Source organism: Trichosurus vulpecula, chromosome 2 (assembly GCF_011100635.1).
Source record: "Trichosurus vulpecula isolate mTriVul1 chromosome 2, mTriVul1.pri, whole genome shotgun sequence".
Lineage (NCBI taxonomy): Eukaryota > Metazoa > Chordata > Mammalia > Diprotodontia > Phalangeridae > Trichosurus > Trichosurus vulpecula.
This window is the reverse complement of record NC_050574.1, coordinates 59,431,259-59,446,760: the sequence shown is the minus strand read 5'-3', so window position 1 is coordinate 59,446,760 and position 15,502 is coordinate 59,431,259. Positions and strand designations below refer to the sequence as shown.

The 15,502-nt window shown below is 43.3% G+C and overlaps 1 pseudogene; it reads left to right on the top strand.

Annotated features, from left to right (window-relative positions):
- Positions 1-1,465: 1,465 nt before the first annotated feature.
- Positions 1,466-11,566, top strand: LOC118836449 (annotated as a pseudogene).
- The last annotated feature ends 3,936 nt before the right edge of the window (positions 11,567-15,502 follow it).

Here is a 15,502-nt window from a genome sequence, read left to right as displayed (position 1 = left end):
TGGTTCAAAATGTTACAGGGAAGATGAGTGGATCCATAACAGAGTGGACTTAACATCTTTTCCAGTAGCAAAGGCAGCATCAAATTGGTTACGGTTCCAGAACTGGAAAGATTGGGATGTGCAGAGGGTACAGGTAGCTGGAGAGAACATCTCTCTGGGCAGGGAGTGTGAAGTGATGTGGAACCACCCTAGACATAGGGGGCCACTGAGGCGCTCACCAACATGGAATGTTAGAGCTGAAAGAGACTCAAGAATCAAAATGTCAGAGCTAGAAGGCATATAGAACATAGAAGAGTTGGAAAGGTCCTTAAAGTTTATCTAGATGAGCTCCCTCACACTGAGTCTCTAAGAAGGGAGTTGATTTGGATATGGTTTCCTAGTGAATACAGAAGGAAGATTTGAACCTATGTCTTCCTGAACTCAAATCCAGGGCTCTTTCCCCAATTTCACGCTTCCTTGATTTAGTCTAGCCTCATTGATCGCCAAAGTTATTTTAAAATTAATTTTGTTCAACTAAAACTTTTTTCTTTTTCAAAATAAATTTATTTTGTATTTTTAGTTTACAACACTCAGGTCCACAAGTTTTTGAGTTCCAAATTTTCTCTCCTTCCCTCCCCCACAAGACGGCATGTGATCCAATGTAGGTTCTACATACACCTTCACATTGAACTTATTTACATGATAGTCTGGTTGTAAAGAATTGTAACCAATGGAATGAATCGTGAGAAAGAAGAAACAAGACCAAAAAGAAGGGAAAAAAAGAGAGAGCAAATAGTTGGCCTCAATCTGCATTCAGACTCCATAATTCTTTCTCTGGATGTGCATAGCTTTTTCTGTCATGAGTCCTTTAGAGCTGTCTTTGAACCTTGCATTGGTGAGAGGAACAAAGTCTATCAAAGTTAGTCCTTACAGATACTGTGTGTCTGTAATCATGTATAATGATCTCCTGGTTCTGCTCCCCTCACTCAGCATCATCAATTAAAATTTATTAAGAGGGTGTAAGTAGTTTTTGCAAAACATCTATCCTTGCTGTTGGTACAGGGAGCTGGGAGGATGCCCCTAGGAAGGAAGCACCCACCTGGGGGGGCTGCCTAGGGTTTGCTCAGGGTCTGTCTCTGCTTAGGCTGGGAGCTCCTGGCTAGTGCCTGGCTTCATAAATGCTTATTGAAGGAAATACCCCAAAAGGGGGCTGAAGACCAGCCCCTGCCCTCAAGGAGTTTACCATCTAAGGAAGAGCCAACATGCAAACACCTCTGTGCAGACAAGATAAAGGCAGTTCATTGGAGAGCATCACTAGCTAGCTTGGCGGGGTCCTGGAAAAGCTTTTTGTACCCTGTGTTGTAGTTATACCTTCTCCAGAGGAGGATGAGGACACAACTTCTTTTGAATAATAATAATTGTACTTGCTGTTAAGAGCCAGATTGCAAGAGAGTTTAAAGTGCCCTCAACCCCTTATGATCTAAAAATGAAGGGAGCTGAATATGGTGGGCATGATCAGATAGATTTGTATGATGACGTCATCTCTTCATCTACAAATAATAGAGATGCCCCAGAGGGTTGATTACATGGATGCTCTCCTACCATCTGTTGGTGGTGATGTAGGTAAAGCATCAGATGTTGTCTATACATATGCTGGAAAGACAATTGCATTGTACACTGGTAATCTTAAATGGTGGACAACTGATGAAGATTTAACTGAAGCTGTCCGTTCTTTGGGAGTAAATGATATTTTGGAGATTAAGTTTTTTGAAAACTGTGCTGATGTCCAGTCAAAGGCGTTTGCCCTTGTTGGTGTTGGAGCAGAAGCATCCTCAAAAAAGTTAATGGATCTGTTGCCTAAAAGAGAACTACACGGTCAGAATCCTGTTGTGACTCCTTGTAATAAGCAGTTCCTGGGTCAATTTGAAATGCAATTCAGGAAAACTACACAATCGGGACAAATGTCTGGGGAAGGTAAACCTGGGCCTCCAGGAGGCAGTCCACGTGCAGCCTTTCCACAAGGTGGTAGAGGACCGGGCTGTTTTCCAGGGGCTGTTCCAGATGGGGACAGATTTCCTGGACCAGCTGGACCAGGAGGGCCACCCCGACCTTTCCCAGGAAATTTGATCAAGCATCTTGTTAAAGGAACTCGGTCTTTGTTCCTGGAAACTAGGATTCCATGGCATATGGGGCACAGCATAGAGGAAATACCCATTTTGGGTCTAAAAGCTGGACAAAATCCACCACATCCACCCTTAGGTCCTCCAGGCCCTCCCGGCCCCTAGGCCCTCTACCTCCTGGTCAGGTTCTTGCTCCTCCATTAGCTGGGCCTCCTAATCAAGGTGATCACCCTCCACAACAAGTTCTTTTTCCAGGACAGCCTTTTGAGCAGCCTCCATTGGATCCACTTCCTCCTCAGAAAGGACCACGTCTGCCTCTAGGCCCTTTTCTACCTCACCCACCTGGCCCTCTGGGGCCACCCTTCACACTTGCTCCTCCTCCGTATCTTCCTGGACCACCTCCAGGTGCCCCCCCCCAGCTCCACACGTGAACCCAGCTCTTTCCCCCACCAGCCAACAGCAGCACGCCAACATCAGACAGCCGGGGTCCACCACCCACCGACCCATATAGCTGACCTCCCCCATATAATAGAGGTGACTATGGGCCCCCTGAAAGAGAAATGGATGTTGCAAGAACACAGTTAAGTGACCAGAGTTTGAAGAAATCATGAATAAAAGCAGGGCGAGTTTGAGCAGGGCCATTTCAAGAGCTGTGTCTGGTGCCAGTGCTGGTGATTATGGGAGTGCTATTCAGACATTGGTAACTGCTATTTCCTTAATCAAACAATCCAAAGTATCTGCTTAGTTCCTTGCAGGATCGCCTTCACGCAACTGAGTCTAAATCTTATGGTTCTGGATCAAGAAGACATGAAGGAAAAAAAAAGAGGGTGTGAGTAGTGTGCTCCGTACTAGAGGAGTGCAAAGATAGAAATAAGACAGAACTCTGCCTTCAAAGGGTTTTCAATTTAGTCACGGGAAATAACTGAAGCACATAAAACGCATCATTTCAATGAAAGCCCAGTCCTGGGAGCATACACAGGGGACCCATGTGGAGTTTAGTGAGGCTGCTGCCAGGCATGTGCTTTCCACCTCAGAGTGCAAACAAAAGGTTTCTCTCAGCTCTTCTCTCAAATGAGAGATGCATTGAGTGTGAGTGTGAGTATAATCACTTCCTTCATCCAAAGGTCCAAAATGCAAGTCAACAGCAGCTGTGATTCTTGCCCAAACACGATCACTAACACTGTGTAAAGCCTGTAGCATCATTCCTGCTGGAATTGTATGCATATATCAGAAATAACAGATATTAACTCTACTGAGCTTTTTATTCCAGTCTCAGGCTGCCCATCATATTCATCAGTGTGTGATAGAAATGTTCAGGCTGTGGGTTTCTTTGCTGGATGGCAAGGAATAGTTCTAGACTTTTTTGATATCTGTGGATGCTAGATTTTCCTTGAGTAGCTCGCTTCTGTGAACCATTTTTGAGCTCCCCATCACCTGAGAAAGGTCTAAAGCCTGGATTGGCCAATCAGGAAAAAGACATTTTGGCCCACTCTGAGCTCAACCTACCACAATGCTTTGTGTGCTCTGGCATGACAGACATGCTTTGCTCTGCTCTCCGAGTGAACCTGAAATGCCTTTTCCTGTGTCAGCAACTACAAGGCCAGATGAAGCTGACCAGGAATATTCTTCTGTTTATGACTACCAAGGACAAGGAGTCTTCAACCGGAAGTCATATTGAATAATGAAACTTTTCTTGGTATTTTTATGGACACATGCTATGCTATGCTATACAATGATATATATATATATATATTATATATATATATATATATATATATATAGTATATGTGTGTATATGTATATATGTAAAGAACAAGAGAGAGAGAGAGAGAGAGAGAGAGAGAGAGAGAGAGAGTCATGTTAAAGATGAAAGAAACACAGACATCCTGGATCTATAATTTCAATTGACTCCTTGACATTCTCTTATCTTACTGAATTTACAACCTATCCCATTAAGGAATTCCTTTCTCACATTATGGTTAAACACATATGGAGACTATAATTTCAGGTCAACACAGACATTCTGACTTGAGATGCTCTAAGTGAATAAAGGGTCTCCTTAAGCTGGTTTATCTCTAAGTTCAGAATTATTTTCTGACTCTATCATGCATGATTCTCTGGCTTAATGAGAATAAATAAGCATGTTATAGCACATGTACAACTTAATTTTTTTGTTCCTTGTTCAAACCTTTGGTAAGGTGAACCCCATTCTGTTTGTTCTTGAACAAACCTTTGGTAAAGGGGGAACCCCATTCTGTTTGTTCTTAAGACAAACCTTTGGTTAATGGGGAAACAGATGCTGTTGGTTTTTTTGGGACCAAACCTTTGGTAAATCGTTGACACTTCCAATTTTCCTTTTAGTCCAAGAAATCCATAAACTGGAGAAAAATTTCCCTACAACATTTTGCTTTCTGGTTTCTTGTTGGATATACTTGTGCATACCTGGTGAAATGCACAATCATCAGTAAGATACGAAGTTTTACTATCTCTTCCCAGAGATAACAAGTCAATACATCCAAGTTCCCCAGGCATATTGGTACTTATATTCTCCAAATATGCAGCAAGGGTGGGTAATATTTATGGCGTGAATTTCATACTTCACTATCTCTGGCCAGGAAGAATCTGTTAACATGGCAGATTGAACCCCAAAGTGTGTCCAGTATACATTCCACCCCCACCCCCTGGAGAAAGCAGGCTGTTAAACATTTACTAGAACACCTCTGCCTCTATCCCAAAATGACTTTGTATTTATTCTGTTTATGTGTTTCTATGTACAAAGTTGTTTCTCCTATAGAATGTGTAGCAAGGGGTTGGGCTTGAACATTTCCTGTCAAGTTGGATTTATCTGGTCCCTTCTGGTAAGATGGGCAGGGTGTTCTACCACATGTATCCTCAGGCCACCCCTGAGCTAGAGTGTGTGCCCAGCCCTATGCCCACCCTGCCTCCCTGCTCCTGGAGAGGATATTCAACTTGTATCTTTGCATTGGCATATGTTTTAGCATTTAGCATAGTGCCTACCACATAATGGACACTTAATAAATATTTGTTGATTGATAAAGGACAAATAGTCATTTAACAGGTGAAGAAGAGGACATCCTAGTGTGGTGGGAAGATTCTCACAACCTAATTTGAAATCCCAATTCAAGTCCTTTCTAATTGTGTGACCTCCTGCAAGGCATCTCCCTCCCAAGCCCCAGTTTACTCATCTGTAAAATGAGTGTGTTGGACTGCATGATTCCTAAGGGCCTTTTAAGTTCCCTCTCAGGAGAGAGAGCTCATTCCAGGTGCTTAGATTAAGATCAGCTATGGCTTAGAGATCATCAGCCCCGGGGGTTGGCAGAAATGTAGGGTGTCTGGAAGGGACAAATATAAGATCAGGCTGGTTAGGAAGGGGGATGGCAGATTGTGTGTTCTTGAATGCCGAAGTAGTTTGAAATCCTCAGTGAGCAACTGGGAGGCACTGAAGCCATTTCTACTGAGTGCCAGATTCTGAGACTCACGTTGCAAAGTGGTTCAGAAAATCATCCGTGTCAACGTCTTACCCGAGCTCCCCTGACTTCGCTCTTAACTTGAAACCTCTCTCTTACCTCAACACAATTCTCAACCACATAGATCACTTTGACTTCTGTTTAACTAGGCTGCCGCATAAAATGACAGTCTGGGTTTTTTTCTGCTATAAGAAGAGTTTTCTAATCAATACTATGTTTTGTTTAGTTGTTTTTCAGTTATGTCCAACTCCTGGTGACTCCATTTGGGGTTTTCTTGGCAGAGATACTGGAGAGGTTTGCAGTTTCCTTCTCCAATTCATTTTGTAGATGAGGAAACTGAGGCAAACGGGGTTAAGTGACTTGCCCAGGGTCACACAGCTAGTTTCTGAGGCTGGATCTGAACTCAGGAAAATGAGTTTTCCCAACTCCAGACCGGGCCTTCTATCCATTACACCACCTAGACTTACCAGATGATAAAAGAAATAAGATTGGTGGGGATTTAAAGCGGGGGGGGGGGAAGGGAAAGGACTATTAAGTAAGGCCTTAGATTTCCAAGCAAAAATGTTGAGATTTGAGGCTAATAAAAATGTATGTTTTTATGCAGGAAAGTAATGTGAAGCTTTATCTGTCATAGTTATGTTGTTTGTCCTTCATTCTCAAAGAGGACCATGAAATCAGGAAGGTGATGCCATGACTTGCAAGTGAATTGGATTTAAGTGAGGCAGGGCTGTGCAAAGTCACCAACCTCACTTTCCCCTCTGAAGTCATCTGGGTGCAGTGGCCAGATATATATCAGGATGACTGGAGATAGGTATGTGCACATACAGGAAGGAAGGAGTAATGCCACTTAAGAGGCTAGTGCAGCTATCCAGGGGGAAATGGTGTTGTCCTCAGCACTAACAAAGGTTCAGACTCAGATAGTGCCTTTACAAGGTGCTAACGGAATGAGACTCACCTGTCATATTTCAAGGCCTCAGGTGATGTGAGAATTTGTCCCCTAGTGTGGGGTGTCCTTGTGTGGCTCCAAGGGAGGTGGAGTAGAGACCGAGCAGCTTCTTCTTCCCCTACCTTTCCCTAAGGGAGACTTTTATTTTACTCCCCCACAGGAGAGGAGGGAGGGAGTTGGGACTGGAGGCTGGAGATGGGGATACCAAGTTAGAAATATATCCGTCTGCTCCCTTAAATATTATTTGTCTAGGGAATATGATCAGGTTTGGACTGGCTTCTGATTTCTATTATTGGGGGGAAGGAGACCCTAAGCTATCTATCCAAGGCTTGACCCTTCCCCCACCAAATACCAGTTTTACAATGAACATGTATAGAGAATAGCAAAGAAAACCATTAATCTAAGTTGATAGCAAAAAAGAAATCAGAGAAGGTAATCCGTAGGAGAATATACACCAGACAATACGGAATGAAGTAACTCTCTCATTGGGAGTGACATAACTCAGCTCAACCAAGAGAAAGAGTCTTGGATTTCACCCAAGGGAAAACTCCCCAAAGCTCTAATGCAGAAGGCTGGGGATGGGAACATGATGGAAATGGTTGGCTTCTTTCTTGTTTTCCCAGAGTCAGTGACTTGAAGTGGAGTTGGCCTCTTCTGCCTTTCCTCTGGAAGCTATAAGCCAGCAATGCCTGAAGGAACTCAATGCTTGGAGAGTCCCCAAGAAGGCTTAAGACAGTTGGTGTCTCCTCTGCTCTTGCCCACCTCCACCTGGCCCCTCACGCAGGACAAGAGGCTCATTTCCCTCAATAAGGAGAGCATCCCATGCCCATGATCTCTGGGCAGGGGTCACACTTGGTTTCTTCCCAACAGTCCTGGGACTTCTCAAGGGATCTCCCCATTCCAATCCATCCTTTTCTAGGATGTCAAATTGATCTTCTTAGAGTTTGGGTCCGCCCATGTCATAGCTCTCCGTCACTCCCATTCAGTATATTCCAATGGCTCCCTATCATCTCCAGGATCAAACATAAAAGCTTCTGTTTGGTTTTTCAAGCTCTTTATAACCCAGATGCTTCCTATCTTTCTATTCTTCTTACAACTGAGTCTTCTCTATGGACCCTGCAATCCAAAGGCATCAGTCTCCTTCCTCTTCCTCACATACATCACTCAACTCCACGCATGTTCAGGGCTGCCTGCCTGCTTGGAATTCTGTCCCTCTGCCTTGACCTCCTGGCTTCCCTGGCTTCCAGCTTCAATCCCATCTTCTGCAAGAAACCTTTCCTGGTCCCCCTTAACGCTAGTGCCTTCCCTCTGTTGATCACCTCCAGCTTATCCTGCCTATAGTTTGTTTGTACACAGTTGTTTGCATGTTGTCTCCATTAGATTGTGAACTTCTTGAGAGCCGGACAGTCTTTGCCTTTCTTTGTATCCCTAGAGCTTAGCACAGAGCCTGGTGTACGATAGAAGCTTAGTAAATGCTAGTTGACTTGACCTGAGGTGTGGCATAATTTTTTTTTTTTGGCAAGGCACTCAGGATTAAGTGACTTGCCCAGGGTCACACAGCTAGTAAGTGTTAAGTGTCTGAGGTTGAATCTGAACTCAGGTTCTCCTGTCCCCAAGGCCAGTACTCTATCCACTGCTTCACCTAGCTGCCTGGAAGTATGATCAATATTCTCATTTTGCAAATAGGGAAGCCTTAGCATTATTAGAAAATTTAAATGGCTCACCCATTGTTGCTAGGAAATGTTAAGGGTCAGAACTAGGAGTTTTGGCAGTAGGAATGAAGACTGATAGATTCAAGAGGTTTTTGGAATCTTGAATGTGCTTTCTTTCTTAATTATATGATTATTGAGATAATATTGATAACATAATAATTAGCATTTATGTAACTATTTAAAATTTGCAAAGCACCTTATATGTATTATCTCATTAAGCGTCACGTCAACTGTATCAGGTAGGCGTGACAGGTGTTATTATTCCCTTTTTATAGGTGAGAAAACTGAGGTTGAGACAAGTTAAATGACTTCCCCATTATCACCCTGACAGAGAGTGTCAGAGGTCAGATTTGAACCCCTGCACTTCCTAGCTCCAAGTCTAGCATTTTAACCACTTTATACAATACTGGCTCATCTACTGGCTACAAGGACCTGGTGTTTAAGAACTGTTTTCCCAGTATTCCCACTTTTCTCCTCAGGATAAACATGCAAAGTGTTTTACATACATTTAATCCTCAAGAGAATCCTTCTAAACACAAACTCAGATCGATTAGCACAAGAAGGGAAAAAACAGTGCCAACATCTCGGAAGAGTTAACACATTAAATTATCAGCAATTCACACCTTACCCTAAATTAGTTTAATCAGATCATTTCCAGCTAAAAGTGCTTGTTTTTTTCTTTTTCTTTCCTCTCTTTCTCTCTCCACTCTCTTTTCTCTCTTTCCTTCTCCTCCTCCTCCTTCTCTTCTTCTTCTTCTTCCTCTTCCTCTTCTTCTTCTTCCTCCTCCTCCTCCTCCTCCTCCTCCTCCTCCTCCTCCTCCTCCTCCTCCTCCTCCTCCTCATCCTCCTCCTCCTCCTCCTACTCCTCCTCCTCCTCCTCCTAGTCTTCTTCTTCTTCTTCTTCTTCTTCTTCTTCTTCTTCTTCTTCTTCTTCTTCTTCTTCTTCCTCTTCCTCTTCTTCTTCCCTCTCTCTCCTCTCTTTCCCACTCTCTTTTTTCTCTCATTCCTTCTCTCTCCCTCCTCCTCCTCCTTCTCCTTCCTCTCCTTCTCCTTTTCCTCCTCCAGCAGCAGCAGCAACAGCATCATCATCATAGTGGCAAATGGGTAAGAACCCTTGACTTGGAGTCAGGAAGACCTGAGTTCAATCCCTGCCTCAATCACTGCCTAGCTGTATGACCCTGGGTAAGCCCCTAAACCTCTCTCAGCCTTGATTTCCTCCTCCATAAAATGGGTATAATAATGCCACCTCCTTCAAAGGGTTTTTTTGAGAATTAAATGAGATAACCTTTGCAAACCTTACATCACTACCTAAATGTTAGCCATTATTTATTTTACAGATGATTTGAGACTTTGTTCACAACGCTTTTTTTTTTTTGGAGGGGAGGAAAGCAGGGCAATTGGGATTAAGTGACCTGTCCAAGGTCACACAGCTAGTAAGCGTGTCAAGTATCTGAGGTTGGATTTGACCTCAGGTCCTCCTGACTCCAGGGCCGGTGCTCTATTCACTGCGCCACCTAGCTACCCCTCACAATCCTTTTTTGGTCCAGTGGGTAGAGTAGCTGGCTGAACTTGAAGTCAGAAAAACCTAGGTTCAGAGGCTGTCTTGGATGCTCACTAGCCGTGTGACCCTGGGCAAGTCACTTAACCTTTCTGTGCCTCGGTGGCCTCATCTGTATTGGACTCATTGACCTCCAAGATCCCTTCCGCCTCTAAATACATTCTCTTATGATCTAAATCTTACTTTCTTGGGACCAGCAGCTTTGGAAAAGTTACCAAGGTGGAGTATGTGGAAGACTGCGGTCCTCCCTTTGGCATCTGTATCATAATAATCGTAGCAATAATAACAGCCAACACTTACAGAGTGCTTCCTGTGTGCCAGGCTCTGTGCCAAGCCCTTTATAGTTACTGTCCCATTTGATCCTCACAGCGACCCTGGGAGGGAGGTGCTGTTATTATCCACATTTTACAGATGAGGAAACTGAGGCAGGCAGATTTTTTTTCTTTTAAGAATTTTATTTGGCACATGAGGGTTTTGCTAAAGTAGTATATAAACTAAAAATTGTTATTGTACTCAATAGTCACATCATTATATCTGTATTGATGTATACAACACACAAAAAGAAAGCACAAAGCGATTTTGATACAAGGCTGACAAAAATTGAATTATTCTGTACTTTCCATTTTAAAATAAATGATAAAAGATGGCTCCACTGCCTTTATATTCATTTTACTCATACAACAAACTTAACTTAAAAGAATGGATTTCACTTAGATAATAAATTTTAGATTTGTTCCTTTTAGTATAGGAAAATACAACCAAGTACGGTATATGTGTAAAAGAGATGTAAATATATTTACACATACATGCACACACATACGTGAAATGTAGCATAGTGTAGTGAATAGAAGTCTGGCGATGTAATAAAAAAGATGTGAGTTAAAATATTGGGTTGGAACCTTGTAACCAAGAACAAGTTGATTAACATCTTAGGGCCCTAAGCAACTGTGTAAGTGATAGAGGAGTTGCTGGTGTGCATTTGTACAGGGGATTTCCATATCACCAATTAAATCACCCTCCTCCTGAGGGGAGAGGTAACACACGCATACATGTACATAGATGTCTATACCTCTCTCTCCATATATATGTATATGTGTGTATGTATACATAAAACACGTGTTTGAATAGGCAGAGAACGTACAAATGATGGTACTGATCCACCCTGCTATGTCCCTGCTATGTAACAGTTCCAAACATTATCGTTCAGCTATTTTCCAGTTGTGCCTGACTCTTCGTGACCCCATTTGGGGTTTTCTCTGGAAGGATACTGTAGTGGTTTGAGGCAGATAGAGATTAAGTGACTTACCCAGGGGTACCCAGCTAGTAATTGCCTGGATTTGAACTCAGGTCTTCCTGACCCCAAGCTGAGGCTCAGAGGGATTATGTGCCTTGCCCATCCGTGAGCACACAGCTACTAAATGTCGGGAGCAGGATCTCTCCTAACTCCAGACCCATCTCTCTTTTTGCTCGGTCATGTTGAGCTTCTAAACTACGTATTATGCTCTGGACTTCTCGGCCCCTTTTTGCCTTCTAATGTTGGAAGCACCGTGTACAATCGGGCTTTCACATCCCAGAAAGCTGTCTTCATGCTAATGCTTGAAGAGCCTGCACCTGTACCAGCAAAACGCCCTGGTGAAGACGTGGTGCCTCCCTGCCGGATGACCCCATCCTCCACTGAGGCCTCGGCCAGATGCCTTGTGGTAGACGGTTTTCTGGAGGGTGAACAATTCAAAGAAGCTTTTGTAGAATCACAGAGTCTCTGAGGTGGAAGGGACCTTGGAAGTCGCTTAGTTCTGCCTCTACACTGTCTTGGACAAGTGGACATTCACTACCTGAAGACCACTAGTCAAGGGGACCCTGCTACTCCCCCAGACGACCCACTCCCCAGTGGATAGCTCTGAACATACAGGAAGCTTCTCATAGCACCATAAATCTGGAGCTGGAAGAGGTGATCTAGCCCGACCCCCTTTTACAGATGAAGAAACTGAGGCCCAGAGCTTTTGAGTGAGCACAGTTACACAGGTAATAGTGGGCAGAGCTGCGGTTTGACTTTACATTTTCTGGAATCCACTAGATCGCCTCTGTGCACCAATAATAAATACTTGTTGGGTCAGACAGATTGGATCAAACCTAGTTCCTCCAGGCTTGTTACTTCTTATTCAAGAGAACTAGCTGGCGGAGGAAGCGATGCCATTCATGCTCCTCCATTTTCTATCTGATTTTGGAGAAAAATGTATGGTGAATTCAACTGGTCCTTGCTTCTACTTTTCTTTGGGAATGGGTATATTTAGTCAGTGCTGGTCAGCTTGAAACTTTCCAGTGAATGAATACTCCCAGCTTGTCTTTGTTGGATGGATTTTCTAGTTGTCTGGAATCAAGAAGACTTGAGTTCAAATCTTGCCTCAGACACGTATTAGTTGTGTGACCCTGGGCAAGTCTTTTAACCTCTCTCTTGGCCTTAGTTTCCTCTACTGCAAAAAGTGGAGATAATAATAGCCCCTATCTCACAGGGTTGTTGGGAGTGTCAAATAAGATCCCATATGGAAAAATTTTAAATACATTTTAAAGCGCTTTTAAAATACTGTTTTTCTTATTGCTGGTAGTCATTTCAGTCATGTCTGACTCTTCATTACTTCATTTAGGATTTTCTTGGCAAAGATACTGGAGGGGTTTGCCATTTCCTTTTTCTGATCATTTTACAGATGGGGAAACTGAGGCAGACAGAGCAAAGTGACTCGCCCAGGGTCACATAGACAGTAAGCTGAGGTCACATTCAAATTCAGGTCTTCCTGACTCTGGGACCAGCTCTCTATTCATTGCACCACCCAGCAGGCAGCTGTTATTATTATTGGAAACCAAATTTATGGTGCGAGAACTCCTCTAATTTGTTCAGCTGTTCCCCAAGTAGTGAACATCTACTTTGTTTCTCATTCTTGATGTAATAAAAAGTTCTGCTACAATTTTTTTTAATGCATAGGTCCTTTCCCTGTCTTTGACTTCTTTGAGGTATATGCTTAATGGTGGTATCATGGGTCAAAGAACATACATAGCATAATAACTCTTTGGGGAATAGTTCCAAATTACTTTCCATAATGGCTAGACCAAATTAGTGCTTCACTGATAGCATCTATCCTCCCATAGCTCCCCCCTCCCCCCAACAATCTCCATTTTTCCCTTTTGTCATCTTTCTCAATCTGATAGGTGTGAGGTAGAACCTGAGAATTGCTTTAATTTTCACTTCAATGATTTATTTAGGCATGGTGCATTTTTTAAACTGGTCATCAATAGTTTGCTTTTCTTCTTTTGAAAATTGCCTTTGTATATTTTTCTAATTGGCAACGACCCTTGTTCTTGTATATTTGTATTCATTTCTGATGTATTTTGCCTATCAGATCTTTATCAGAGAAATTTGCCTCAAAGATTTTTTTCCCAGTTGACTGTTTCTCTTCTAATTTTAATTGCATTGATTTTGTTTGTGCCCGTACTGTTTCCTCTCTGTTTGAGTCCTTTCCAAATAGTCTTTCCTTGCATTCAGGAGTATTCTCCCCCTCAATCCCACCCCAAAAGGCAAGACTTCCCTTTCTACTTGGGCCCCAGATTTTAAACTTGCCTCTGTGAAGTAAGATTTCATGGCAGCATGGGCTGTTAAAAGTCTTTGCCGGCTTTCTTTTGGTAAGCAGTCTCAGTACAGCATCTGTCTTTATACCTGTCAATCTGATCCTCTGAAGAGAACAAAGTTCTATAGCTTTTAAGCCTATTAGAGAATTCAAGACCTAAGTTGCCCCTGGACAGCAGTCGATCAGGCATCAGCAGCTGTGTGATGCATTACAGAATGATGGGCTTGGACCACTGGGAATAGATGGCACTTATCAGTTAGGACAAGATTAATTCAAGACTCTCCCTGGAATTCTTCTCCATTCAAAGAGAGTTAGATTCAAAATCTGGTTTCTGAGAAATGACTCAAGCAGACAGCAGAGGAGTCAATAGAGGAATGTTGATAAGAAAAGTAAAAATAGACCTTGGCCTTCCATCTCGTTGGTGATACCCTGTGAAAGAGCCCAATGTCTTTTTTTTTTAAACAAGCTCAATGTATATGGAGACTCTAGCCCCCAACTAAGACATCTGCTCTCTACCCCTCCACCAGGAACCTGCCTTTCTGACACCAACAGCTTCTTAGGAGCTCAGTTACTGCCCAGAACTGATGAGAGGCAGTGGGGAGATGGATGGCCTTTAGTCTGGGAGTCAGGGGTGGCCTGGTGGGCCAAGTACTGGACTTGGATCCATCCAGGGAGTCCTGGGTTCAAGTCTTGCATCTGACATTTACTTAGCTCTATGACCTGGGGCAGGTCCAATAACCTGTCTGAGCCTCAGTTTCCACAACTGTAGAATGAAGATTACAATGCTTGCCTCACAAGTTTAAGGTGAGGATCAGATGAAATGATGGGTGGAACTCAGTCTGCAGACTTTAAAGCCCTAGGCAAACATCGGCTAATCTTTCTTCTCTTGGCATATTGTAGAGAGCCAGCTCTGAGAAAGTCCATTCTGGGATAAGATACAGGCCAGAGGCCCGTTCTTGCCCTTGGGCTGGTAATGCGGAATGTGGGCTCTCCATCCCTCCCTTGACATGCATGTGCTGCTCAGGATGAAGGCTCTTCAAACCTCCTCAGTACACATTGCTCTCTCAAAAACCCACCCGTGGGCTATTAACACAATATTGTTTATGGCAAAAGGGGAACAAAAGCAGAGGAAGTCATGCGTTATGCAAATGCCTCGCATGTGGATTTGTTGATTCTGCTTGTCTAAAAGGTATATAAGCCCTGTCCCTCAGTTAAATAAACGGAGCTGTTCTTTACTCTTCTACCTAGCCCGTGTTTTTCTTTTCACTCTCTCTGGCATTTGGCCATCTCTGGCCATTTCGGCGCCATAGCCGCTGGGGGCAGTATATTCTAAAACTTGCCCATCTCTAACCCTGATGGGTGATACTGAGTCTCTGGCTCTCCAGGTCCCTATGGCTGCCTCCCTAAATTCACAGCTTGTTCATACACAGTTGTTTGCATGTAGTCTCCCCATTAGACTGTGAACTCTGGGAGGGCAGGGGATTTTTTTTCTTTTTTAACCTTCCTTTGTATCCCCTGTGCTAAGCACAGTGCCTGGCACATAGTAGGCACTTAATAAATGGTAGTTGACTTGAAATATACGATCATGTGGTCATATTGAATTATTATATAGAATTTAGCTCCTACTGCCAAGTGAATTCAAATGAACCTATGATTTCCCACCCCCCTTTACAGGTACAGTGACAGCCTTCTCAGTGGGATTGCAGTGTGTCAAGCTTCATGAGGAAAGAGCAGCTGCATTGCCCTTGATCCCCTTTTAGAAACTGGCTTAGAAATCTGTATGTACCTGGATTGTGATCTGTCTTCGAGATAGCACTAGCCCATCCAGTTGGTATTGCCTGCTAAGCAGCACGTAGCCTTGAGATGGAGCAATCAGGGTGCAGCAGAGATGTGATGGCCCATCCCCTTTACGATGTTTGCTTATCGGAATAGTCTTTCTTTGATTATGAAAAATTGTCTTTAAAAGCTGTCTGTTTAAATTCCTGGGGCCGATCCTCAGTGATCAGTCCGCCAATGCTTTGTTTCTGTCTTGGTGTTTTTTTTAATAAAGTCCTTTGAATTATTCCCCGCTCCCCTGAGTTT